General features: G+C 55.8%; 2 long non-coding RNA genes across 3 annotated transcripts; one reads left to right on the top strand and one right to left on the bottom strand.

The window, feature by feature from the left end:
• Positions 1-3,853: 3,853 nt before the first annotated feature.
• LOC111557542 lies at positions 3,854-7,214 on the bottom strand. Its single transcript, XR_002737655.2, has 3 exons — positions 6,947-7,214; positions 5,913-6,028; positions 3,854-4,741 (listed from the first exon to the last, which is right to left on the bottom strand). It is a non-coding gene; the product is annotated as an uncharacterized LOC111557542 (long non-coding RNA).
• On the top strand, positions 6,536-10,663 carry LOC123381692. Of its 2 annotated transcripts, none has more exons than XR_006589017.1 (4): positions 6,536-6,887; positions 7,033-7,148; positions 8,707-8,750; positions 9,964-10,663. It is a non-coding gene; the product is annotated as an uncharacterized LOC123381692 (long non-coding RNA). The 2 variants fall into 2 exon arrangements; XR_006589018.1 differs by having other exon boundaries at positions 7,656-8,750.
• Positions 10,664-10,896: the final 233 nt, after the last annotated feature.

Raw genomic sequence — 10,896 nt, 5'->3', positions numbered from 1 at the left:
GTGACCCTGGGTAGGCTCCCTGCCTTCCCTGGGCCTCAGCTTCCCCTTTGGGAAAGGAGAGGTTGGGTTCTAAGTTCTGTGCATCTCTGCCTTGGCGTGTGGCACACACAGCTGGGGACCAGTGGAGTCCTCTTTGGCCATCAGTTCCCAGGGCAAAGGAGCCACCTTCCTTCCCATTCTCCTCCCCCCCCTCCCCTCCCAGGAATAGGGTGGCTGGCTGGGCCTGGGCTTGTGGCCAAGGGGAAGCGCAGACAATAAGCCAGAGTCACCCTGACTGCCTGGGGCAGGTTGTGCAACTTCCGCGGCAAATAAGACTTTGGCCCCAGGACTTTGAGCTCTGGGCAGCCCGCTCCCCTCCCCCAGGCCACCCAGCTTAGGGGACAAGGCTGGGGGAGTGGCCAGGGTGCTTTCGGAGTCCCAGGGGCAGCCAGGTGGCTCTGGGTTCGTGAAGAGGGTCTCAGCAAGAGGGGTCGGCCCACATGCTGTGGGAGCCGGAGGAGGAAGCCGGCCAAGGGGAGGCTCTGTGTGAGGGTGTGTGTGTGCATGTGTGTGTGGGCAGCAGCTCCTGCGGGCTGGGGGGAGGCCTTGCTTGTGACGTGGTGATCCCCATGGTCACGGTCGTCAGGGGAGTTATACTAGAATGGTGGGCCCAGCTGGGTGCACGGGAGTAAACGCACCAGTCTGCATGTGTTTGAGGGCGCTTTGGTGAGCCGATGTACGCACGTGTTAGCTGTGGTGTGCGTGCACGTTGTGGGACATATGCTGCAGATTACATACATGTGAGATGACGCACACCGTCGTGATCCCACGGGGCCACGTGAGGGCTGCGTGGCTCTGAGTGTGTACTGATGAGTGTGCATGTGAGCGTGGATCCATGTATGTGTGCACGTGTGGGTGGTCGTGTCTGCCCGTTAGGGGTACACATGTGTGCGTGTGCTTATGCATGTGTTAAGTGCCTGGTTGCTGAGCCCGTGGTCTCTGGGGGGGGTGTGACGGTTTGTAGACATGTGTGGCCTCTGGGGCACGTGTGTGCGTAGGAAGTCTGGACGCTCATGCAAGGGCTCGCGTAGGACACATGTCCCCGGGGTCTTGGTCCAGCTCCTCACCTGCTTCACCCCACCCCCTCCCACCAACCTGCCAAGGACGCTGTGTGCTTCCAGTAGGTCTGCATTCTGACCCCCAATTTCCCTCCCTGTACCACGGAGGGCGAGGTTGGACTAGAGCTCTCAGGCTCCTCCTTATTTTGGGGGGGTTTGTGTAATCACCCCAAGGAACACGCACAACATGAGGGCGTCGAGAGCCCAGGAATCCTGGGATTTACCTTGGCCCCTGGGTGAGGGGAAGGAGGCCTCAAAGGAATAGGTGAGGCCAAGGGCCCGGAGCCTGGGATGGGGCACTCCCAGAAAGGGCCTGAGGGGACCTGCTGGAGCCACGCTTCTGACCAGGCCCTGCTGTGGCCTAGAGGCAGGGGGCTGCCTGGAGTGACCTCTACCCTGGACTCCGGAAAGGAAGAAGGGAGTAGGGGGATCACGGCCAGGGGACCTCTGTGAGCAGCCCCCAATAGGAGCCTCAAGGGGCACTGGTTGGGAGGCAGGACTACACCCCTCCACTCACTCAAAGGAGTCTGGCCTGGCTTCTTTGCTCCTTGAGGAGCGGGGCCCTGGGTGGCTGTCCTTTCACGGAGAAAGCCTTCATTCCCCTCAGAGCTTTGGCCCGAGTTTTAAAATTCAAGGCTTTGGCCTGAGTCCCAGGGAGGATCCTGAAGCTGGAGGAAAAGTTACACTTGCTGATACACAGGTCTGTCCAGGCTCTCTGCAGGGGTGGCAGGATGGGGTGCTCTTTGCCTCCTTCACTGTTTTCTTTTCTACCCCGGCTCCCGGCCAGTCCTCCCAGCCTTCCAGCAGACGAGCCTTTGTGCAGGGCAGCAAAGAGGAAGCATCGCAGCATCCTGGCACACTCCGTCTGTCACACAAAGGGCAGGGGTACCACTAGAGAGTTCTGTTTGCTAGGAGCAGGTTCACCGCAAAGAGCTCAAGGGAGCTAGAGTCCTGTCCAGTCCTGGTGTGGCACGCCCGCCGGGCTCAGACCCTGACCCCAACCACCCGGGACAGGGACCCTGGGCTTGGACAAGAGGGAGGAGATTCCATGGGAAGGAAAGTCCTAGAGGTCTCCTGCAAAAGTCAGGTCCAGTGGGGGACAAAAAAACCAAAACAAAACAGAAACCACTCTAGGTATTTTGAACAGGGGAAATTTAATACGTGGGATTGATTCCACGGGAGAGGAAAGAGCTGAAAAGCCCTACAGCAAATGGGAAGGCAGTCTAGCTAGGGCACGAGCTACTACCACTCCAGGCTGGAGCAGCACAGGGAGGAGAGGATGATTCCGCCCAGGGGTGGCTGAATCATGGCGGGGATCGCCGTGGGGCTGAGCCACAGGAGAATGGGTGGTTCTGTGGGAGCTGAAGACAAGGAGGCAGCAGTCAGCGCTGGAACCCTGGCTTCCCCCACCCTCCAGTCCCGTCCCAGCACTTCCCATTGGCCCGGCCTCGCAAGAAGCCAGTTGGCAAAGGAGCCTGGGAAAAGCAGGCTGCGGGAGACGGGCAGTCGCGAGCGAACGCAGACGGACAATGCCCAGTACTTCCCCATGTTGCACTCTGCAGGGGCTGGGAACTCGGGAAAAGCAAAGACATAATTGGCACTGTCCCCGAGACTGGGGATATGACTAAGTTTTGATAAGAGTTCGATGGGCTTCGTGCGTGCACACACACGCACACATACACACACCTGCCCCGGGACGCATGCCCCCTGAACGTTGGATTCACGCTGTCCCCACCAGAGCCCAATGAACTCAGGACAAGGCCCTCACACCAAAGTCGAGGACACTGAGGCTTTCGGAAGGGAAGTGGCTTCTCTCGGGCGCCACGGGTGGAAAATGGCCGAGCCAGGGCTCACACCCACGTTAATGTGACTCCAGGGACCCAGGGCCTAGGAGGAAAGTGGTAAGTCGGCCATCCGGTGCTATTGTTGGGAGCAGATGCTGACAGACAACCAGCTTGGGTTGGAGGCACTGGGTAAAATTCTCAGGAGGAGAGAGGCGTTGAACCGGGTGAGACGGGCTGGGGAGAGAGCCACGGATGGCCGATTGGGGAGCATCGCGTGAGTGGCAAAGAGCAGGACTTGGGGACCCAACAGGCTGGGTCAGATCTGCCCTGCCACATACCAGTTGTGTGACTGGATCTCTGTGCCTCGGTTTCCTCATCGGTAAAATGGGCGTAATAGTGATAGTCCCTGCTCCACGGGGCTGTGTGAGAACTGAAAGTTGGAGAAGTGTTTGCTCCTATTATGTGTTATACTTATTTCTGTTTTATAGGTGAGGAAATTGAGGCTCTGAGAGGTAAATCAGATGGCACCACTAGGAAGTAGCATATGACTCAAGTCCGTGCTGAGTCTGTGTCACCCTCTCCCACCCCTTCCTTCCCTGCCTGGTCCCCCAGACTGCTTGCTCACCCCCTGTGAGCACAACCCATCCCCGCTGTGATGTGAAGTGCCCTTCTCCTCGTGTCTCCCTCTGATCGGTCACCTCCTCCCGTTGGCCTCCAGGCTTGGAGGTGCCACCAGCTTCCCGCTGTCGCTCATCTGTGGGTAGCAGCACTATCCCCCCACTGGGTTTCTTCTAACCTTCTTGCCAGTCCCTATATTGACTTCCTTCTGTTAGAAACCTAGTGTTTCAAGAGCGCCTGGATGGTTCAGTCGGTTAAGCGTCTGACTTCGGCTCAGGTCATGATCTCACGGGTCGTGAGTTCGAGTCCTGCTTCGGGCTCTGTGCTGACAGCTCAGAGCCTGGAGCCTGCTTCGGATTCTGTGTCTCCCTCTCTCCCTGCCCCTCCCCTGCTCACGCTCTGTCTCTCAAAAGTAAGTAAATGTTGAAAATAATTTAGAAACCGAGTGTTTTGGTTTTCCTGCAGAGACCCTGCCTGGTACAGTAGTCGCTGTTTGTTGCGGTTTCCTTGGACCAGGGACGCTTCCAGGTGCCTTTCAGAGGCTCATGTCCAGGTTAGGGACCCTCACCACTTGACGGAAGAGGAAGCAGGGCAAAGGAGAGAGGAAGCCATGTGCCTGCGGTCACGAAGCTAGTGAGAGGCAGGACCGGGGCCCCGAGTCAGGAGGTTGAGATCCAGAGCCCACGGCCTGCCCACCTCCCCGCCTGCCAGTGGCCACCCTCACTGCTAGGTGACTGCCTAGGTCACCTCTGTGACCTCGCTGTCTGGCTGCTCTGCCCCACGCCAGCCCTCAGAGACACGACTGTGGATGGTATCTCTGCACGTCCTCTCCCGCTGAAGACCACCAGGGTCTGCAGGTGATTTCACGTCCTTCACGTTCGGTGGCCTCCTAGCTCTCCCTCCTCGTGGTGGCACCCCTTCCTGCCAGGCTCTTCTCCCCGCCCCGTGCCACTCCCGGCAGGCCCCTCCAGGCCAGGCCCCTCGATGACTCACCCACGCAGGGCTTTCACTTCCTCCTCGGATGAGGCTCTTGACCTGCTGCAGCTGCAGAAAGGAGGTGCCTCCTTGGAGGCTTGAAGTCCAGGAGGACGAGTTGTGGGGCCTGTTGAGAGCTCAGGGCCCAGGCCTGAGGGGCTGGAGGGCTGTCTCCGCAGAGGGCAAGGTGGCAGGAGGGCTCCTGGGGCTCCCTGTCTGGCGCTGGGCTGGGCGAACTCTCTCCAAATGACCAGTCTTCTACACAGGCTGGCACACAGGGAGATTGGTCTAAGAACGTTTAAGCTGGAATTACGCCTCTCATCCTTACTGATGGCATTCAGTATACCCATAAACAGAAAGCCCAGTACCGTAGGGAAGCCTTGGAAATACTTCTGGGATCTCTTCACACAGTTTACCAAAAGTGTTTACACAGAAATACTTCCTCATTACAACCTGGCTTCCTCTCTCCCTTTAAAGCACTCTCTAACTCCCAGCTGCTCCAAGGAGTGGGGAAGGGCAAGGCTGAAAAGTAAGCCTCCTCGGTGCAGGTGCATCATCCAACTTCCGGGGCCCCCATTCCTATCCTGGTTAAGTGACCCTGCTGTGGAGTCAGACCTCCATTACACTCCCGGTCATTTTCTGACCGTGTGACCTTAAGGAAGATGGTCATCTTCTCTGAGCCTTGGTTTACTCATCTGTAAAATGAAGCTATTGATAACAACTACAGCATCGTGTTTCTGTAAGAATTCGATGAGCTCAGCCAGGCAGAGCACCCGGCACATTGTCAACATTGAAACGCTCGGTAAATGCCAGCTGTCACAATAAATACTCCTGTTTACGATGAGGGTCTACGGGCGCCTGATCCCGTCTGTGCTCGCGTGTTTGGGCCTGTGTCTGTCTACGGAGTGGTCAGGGAAGGCTTCCCAGAAGAGGTGACACTGGCCTTGTGTCTTACAGGAGAAAGTAGGGGAAAGGGTAAGGCCAGACGCCGTTAGAGTGTGGGGACTGCGTTGGGGCAGGAGAAGGGACCGGGCCAAGAGTGGCCTGGAGGGGAGGCCTGAGCTCCTGGGGCCTCCACGCTGCAGCCTGGCTGGAACCGACTGTTGGATCTGGGTGGGTGGGGGCTGCCCCAGCTCGGTCTCTGAAATGCTGGCAGCTCTCACCCTTCTGCCCCCTCCCGTTTCTGGGCCTCCACTTCCTTCCCCTGCACAGACCACAGAGGCGTTTCAGAGGAAGCTGCTACTTATTTTAGCAGTGATCCCTGGACACCCCCACCCGCAGCTGCCCCTGCCCCTCTGGGCCCCTGAAGAGGCACCAGGCTATTCTTCTGAGTCACAGCCCAAAGCACTTATGGGTGAGGGTCAGGTCCCACCCCTTCCCCGCTGCAAACTGGGCACTGGAAGACATGGGTTCAAGCCCCGCTCTGACGCTAACTTACTGGACGATGTCCCGGTCCCTTTATCTTCCAAGCTCCAGGTCCCCATCGGGGCTCTGGGACCTGCGGCGGGGCGGGCACTGACTTCTGGGCAGAAAGGGGGTGGGGCTGGATATGCCCTGGAAGAAGCAGAGAGAGGGTCTCAGGCAGGTCAGGTTTGGGGAGCCAGAGCTTATATTTTGGGGGTCTGTCTTTAAGAAAAACAGAATCACAGGGGCACCTGGGTGGCTCAGTTAAGTGTCCGACCTCGGCTCAGGTCATGATCTCACGGCTCGTGGGTTCAAGCCCCGCCGTTGGGGTCTGTGCTGACAGCTCAGAGCCTGGAGCCTACTTTGGATTCTGTGCGTGTGTGTCTCTCTCTCTCTCTCTCTGCCCTTCTCCGCTCACATTCTGTCTCTCTCTCTCTCTCTTAAATTTACATAAACATCAAAAAAATTAAAAAAGAAAGAAAAACAGAATCACAAACACAGATCTGCTTATGAAAGTGAATTTCTATTTAGTGAGGAGGAGCCCCGAAGTTTTTTTTTTTTCAGCATCCTGCAAATCTGCCTTTGGAAAGGCTCCTCCAAATCCTCAGGAGACAGTGGGGAGGGAAACTGAGGCAGAGAGAGAGGACGTCACAGGCTCTGCACAGCCACACAGCTGGGGAGTGGAAGGCTAGCCTTTGAACCCAGATTTGTCAAAAATCAATACCCACATTTTACCCCCTACCCTCAGCAGCCCCTCGTAGCACCACTGAGGTGAGGAGGGCATTAGGGAGGAAGGATGAGAGACTGACAGACTGACAGCCAGGGCAGGGCAGTGCGGGAGAGAACACAGGACTGTGGTCAAACAGACTCTGACCCAAGTCCCAGCTCTGCCCCTTTCTAGCCATGTGACCTTTCTGGAGTCTGTGTCCTCACGTGTAAAATGGGGTGACAGAAGAGCAGTTGTGGGTCCTGCGCAAGGCAGTTCGATTTCTGTCTTCACCTGGATCTCGTAAGTTCAGCCTGAACCACACTGATAATGCCAATGGCTAAAGCTTGTCTAGCGCTTACCTTGTACCAGACGTGGCTCTGAGTACAGCTACTGAACTTCACAACAGCATGATGAGGTAGGTGCCGTGATCACTCCCATGTTCCAGATGAGGAAACTGAGGCCCTGAATCCATACCAGGCTCTGGGCTGGGCGCCAGGCATGCAGTTGTGACACGGGGATGGTCTTTGTTCCTCAGGACCCCAGAACTCCAGGAGGATGCCGGTAAGTGTAACATTTGGGATCTAAGGGAAGTCTCGAGGGAGCAGAAGGGAAGGAGACGTTCCTTGGGACCGGAGGCTTCATACAGGACCTGGCATTTGAGCAGAGCCCTATGGATTCCTAAAGGAGTTTTCCACATTGATCATAGTGGGGGGGGGGGGCATTGCGGGCAGAGGGAACAGCACATGCAAAGTCAAGAGGCAGAAGGATGTTGGTGGGGAGGGGACAGGAAGCAGGAGCTTGTGGATCTGGGGGGAGTTTGTGGGCCAGGAGCAGTACGGAGGAGGCTGAAGAATTAGCTCCCTGGTTTCTGGTTTTCTTCTTGGGTTCCAGCCCCCGAGCGGCAGCTTCAGTCCTGCGGGACAAATGTCTGCGAGGGGCAGCCCTGTGTGTGTGCAGGGCAAGTATAGGACATAGAGTCTCAGTCGGGGGGCAGTTCCTGACATCAGTCTTTGGGTTGGGAAAGCCCGTGGCAATGACCCTTTGCTGCCTTCCCTCCTGTTCTTCTAGCTTTGACAATTCAGAAGCCTTCACCGGTGAAATGAAGCAGGAGAAGATGTGGTCCTTAGGGTCACCCCACGGACCAGCTCCTCTCTCCCCAGTTCACTGACCCCTTGTCCACCCTCACGTCCAGCCATGAGTCCACACGTGCAATGTTTACCCGGACCAGATGCTGTTCGTGCATTGCCCCTATTCCCTCGTTCTGAGGTCCCCTGCTCCGTAATGACTGTCCCCACTGCAAAGGGGGATACCCCCTATCCTGTCCCCAGCCGTCACGTCTCCACTTCCCTGCCTGGAACTTTCTCTGGCACCGCAGGAGCCAACTTCCCACAGGATACCCAGAAACGCCAGGGCCGGAATGTCCACGGGGGCAGCCTTGACCCAGTGATGGATGGTGGCCAGTGACCAAACACTCCAGCCTACCGGTCACTGGGTAGGACGACTCTAGGCACACTGCTCACGGTCGCTCAGTGGACCCCCAGGGGGGCCGAGCCCCAGGTGCCCACTGGGTAGCCTGCTCCCTTTTCCCCCTTATTGGCTTTTCCCTCTTCCCCGTCACACTTTCCCACTCACCCCTCCTTCCCTAGATTAGCGCCTCCCGGAGAAGCCACGTGCTCCCATCGTCTGCCCCATGTCCCCCCACCCCGCTCACCTGCTCTCGCACTTGTCCAGACAGCAAATATGCACGGTACCCACTCTGCCGGACCCTCGTGAGATAAGGGAGGCACAGCCCTGCCCTCGAGAGCCCGCTAACTTGCGTAGATGGACACGGGCTCCTGGGGGCCACGACCTGTCCGCCAGGTGGGCTGGGACAAGGGGAGGGTAAGTGCTGAGCTAAGCCACTTCCTCATCCAGTCGTGGGTCCCCACCCTTGGCTCTCTCCTGTGTGTAACTTTCCAAGGAAGCTTCCGGCAGCCTGGGCTGTGCGCGGCAGGCAGGCAGGAAGAACAATAGTTAACATTTGTGCTCGCCGCACTCGAGCTGCTCCACACATATTAAGCCCATTCATCTTCCCATCCGCCCTGGGACGGATACTCTTAATCTGAACTCCATTTTGCAGATGGGGAAAGTGAGGGACCAAGAGGCTCCACCGAAGTGGTACAGGTAAGAAGTAGAGATTTTGGTCCAGGCAGCATGACCTCGAGAGCCTGTGGCTCGGCTTCTGTGCTCTACTCTTTGCGGAAGGGGGGAAGGCAGGACGGGTGTCGGTTTGATGCAGAAGGGAGGATTCAAATGCACGTGAGGGCCTGGGCAGAGAAGGCAGGTCAGCACCCCCCAAAAATGCCTGGACCCCCCCCCCACTTCCACATCAGTGTGCTTTAGCATGAATGCCACGTACACGCAAAGACAAGTCTACACAAAAGTGTGTGTTTCGCTAAATGCCACCGTAGCCACCCAAGTGTGTAAATACGTGCACGCCCTCTGCACCCAGAGGCTTGTTCACACACACGTGCATGCATCTGGGCATCCAGAGGCCACCACACACACACACACACACACACACACACACACACAGGTTTGCACGTGTGCACAGGCATCGGCACGCGTGCACATCCACACACATCGGCACACGCGAATACAAATTAGCGGTCGCTTCGAATTCTTTGCTTAAAGAAAACTTGTGACTGTATTAAAAATGTAGGACACATTGGCCAAATAATTAAAGCGAGGAGCGAGGCAGTGGGACTTCTCACCACTCTCTCGGGGCCGCCTGTGCTGGGCTGTGCTCAGCGTGGCTTCGTCCTATATATTTGAGGAAGAGGCACTTTATTACAGTAATTTATCACCCCCATAAATGTGGCTCCTCTGTAACGCGGAATAATTTGGGAAGAAATATGTGTTAAAAATTAAAAATGCAGTCGGCATGCGCCCCGGCGGGTCTGCAGGGAGACATCGCCGCACCTCCGGTAACTGCCCGTGTAGCTCTAATACCTACAACTTCCATTATTTAAAGTGTGATTATATTTTTCCTGCTTGGAGCTTTGTCAGCTATAAATAAAAGATAAGGGTGAATTGTTGCGGGGCCTAGTAAGCACTTCCATTATTGGTACTTAAGGGGGCTTGGGGATGGAGGGAGCGGGCATGGGGTGGGGAAGGATGGGAGGCCACCTGGGGGGTACCGCCTGGGTCTGGAAGGCGAGTTGTGGGCATGGGTGGGCCCAGTCCTTTCTCTGGTTGAGTTTTCCACTGGGTCCAGAGCGACGTGACCCCACGAACCTGGGTTCTGTTGTCCACTGTGGACCACGGTGAAAGCCATCCACAGAGGTTGCCGCCTGCTGTGGCTCCCTACGTGCCGACCCGCTCCTGTTCTCCCCAGGGACTCCACAACCATGGGACACCCAGGGGAGAAGGATGTCACCCATTTGAAGAGAAAGGGATTCATCCACTTGAACGTGTTTGTTTTTTCACAACCAAGAGTTGTTGCTTTGAAGTGAGTCCAGACCGTGGCCGTGGGAGAAAAAGGATTCACAAGAGAGTGTACGTGTGGGGGATGCCTTTATTAACCAAAGCAGGTCCTTGGCCTCTGAGCCAGAGAGCTGTTCTAATTAAACAGAGAGTAACACGCCCCTAACAACAATCAGATGGGAAAACAAATGTGTTTGTTTTGTCACAAGGAGAAAAGGAGCAAAATAAAGCTAAATGAAAAAGAAAAAAACTGGAAATCATCTCTTTGTCCCGTTTCCCCAAGTCTTGCACGTTTCTCTAAAGTTTTCTCACTTCCCTGAGCCTCTGTTTGCTCGTCTGTAAATTGGGGGTGACAGCACCCATCTCCAGGGTTATTGTGGCAATTAAATAAGATAACATCTGTACAGCATTGGGACCGGCTGTCGCCATACCCCAGTTAGAGCTCCAGCCGTCACACTCTTTGGTATTTACCAAAACGATTTGAAAACTTCGGTCTGCACAAAACTTTATAGCAGCTTTATTCATGACAGCCCAAACCTGGAAGCAACGAAGATACCCTTCAGTAAGGGAAACGGATAACCAAACTGTGGCCTAACCAGACAGCAGACTATTACTCGCAGATAAAAGGAAATGAGCTACAGGAATGGGACATTATTGTCTTATGGGTATGGAGTTTCATCTTGGGAAAGCGAAAACAGTTCTGGAGGCAGTGGGGAGGCTTGCACAACACTGTGACTGTGCTTACGGCCACTGACCCGTACACTTAAAAAGAGTTCAAATGGAAACGTTTAATGCTACATATATATATTTTTTAAATTTTAGCATTTATTTATTTTTGAGACAG

The sequence above is a fragment of the Felis catus genome, chromosome D4 (genome assembly GCF_018350175.1).
Source record: "Felis catus isolate Fca126 chromosome D4, F.catus_Fca126_mat1.0, whole genome shotgun sequence".
Taxonomy (NCBI): Eukaryota; Metazoa; Chordata; class Mammalia; order Carnivora; family Felidae; genus Felis; species Felis catus.
The sequence above is the reverse complement of the archived record's forward strand: the minus strand, read 5'-3'. Positions and strand labels throughout refer to the sequence as shown.